This window comes from Acyrthosiphon pisum, chromosome A1 (assembly GCF_005508785.2).
Source record: "Acyrthosiphon pisum isolate AL4f chromosome A1, pea_aphid_22Mar2018_4r6ur, whole genome shotgun sequence".
Taxonomy (NCBI): Eukaryota; Metazoa; Arthropoda; class Insecta; order Hemiptera; family Aphididae; genus Acyrthosiphon; species Acyrthosiphon pisum.
The window spans coordinates 148,195,572-148,196,354 of NC_042494.1; positions in this window are offsets into that span (position 1 = coordinate 148,195,572).

Genomic DNA, 783 nt, shown 5'->3' on the forward strand with positions numbered 1-783 from the left:
GAACTGAAAAAAAATGAAATTATCATAAGAATCCTAAATATATGAATTAGAAATAAGAACACATTACAAAACACCATACGATGAAAACGAACAATTTGATGAAATTAAAACAAAAAATATTATTCCTGAAATATTCAGAATTATTTTTAAAGTTGTGATTTCTCAATTACCATTGTTTTAAATTTTTACTAATAATCAGAGTTGGCCATTATTCGAATAAAAAGTTATTTGAATGATTATTCGAATAATTTATTATTATTCGTTATTCATTATACGGATATTTTTATTTACTATATTTTATTCATTATTCGGTTCCATTATTTGTTATTCATTATTCCCCATAATCATATAAATAATAAATTTAAATTCTAAATAACGGTCGTTCACCAACAGTCTACTCACTACCTAGTGGCTCAGCCGCACAACGTGGACACCAACGTGTATATCGAACCTTGCAGTGAATTATGTACCCAGCATTAGGCGAGTTAAACCCCGTACTGTATATTTTTCACTCGTTTTTCCAATATACATTTATGACACACCACGTCACAACGTAGGTCAATAGGGTTTTGCTAATAAATGTAGTATTAAATTAGTCGGATAATTAGGAGTTGGGTAGTCGAAGATAAAACATTATTATGTCTTCAGCTTGAAAACGTAGATAATATTTTATCTTATAAATGTAGTCTTAGATTAAACAAACTAATAATAACAATATTTTCGTTAATAGGAACGAATGAACGATATTTCCGACTGTCAGTTAGATAAATTATTAAAGATATG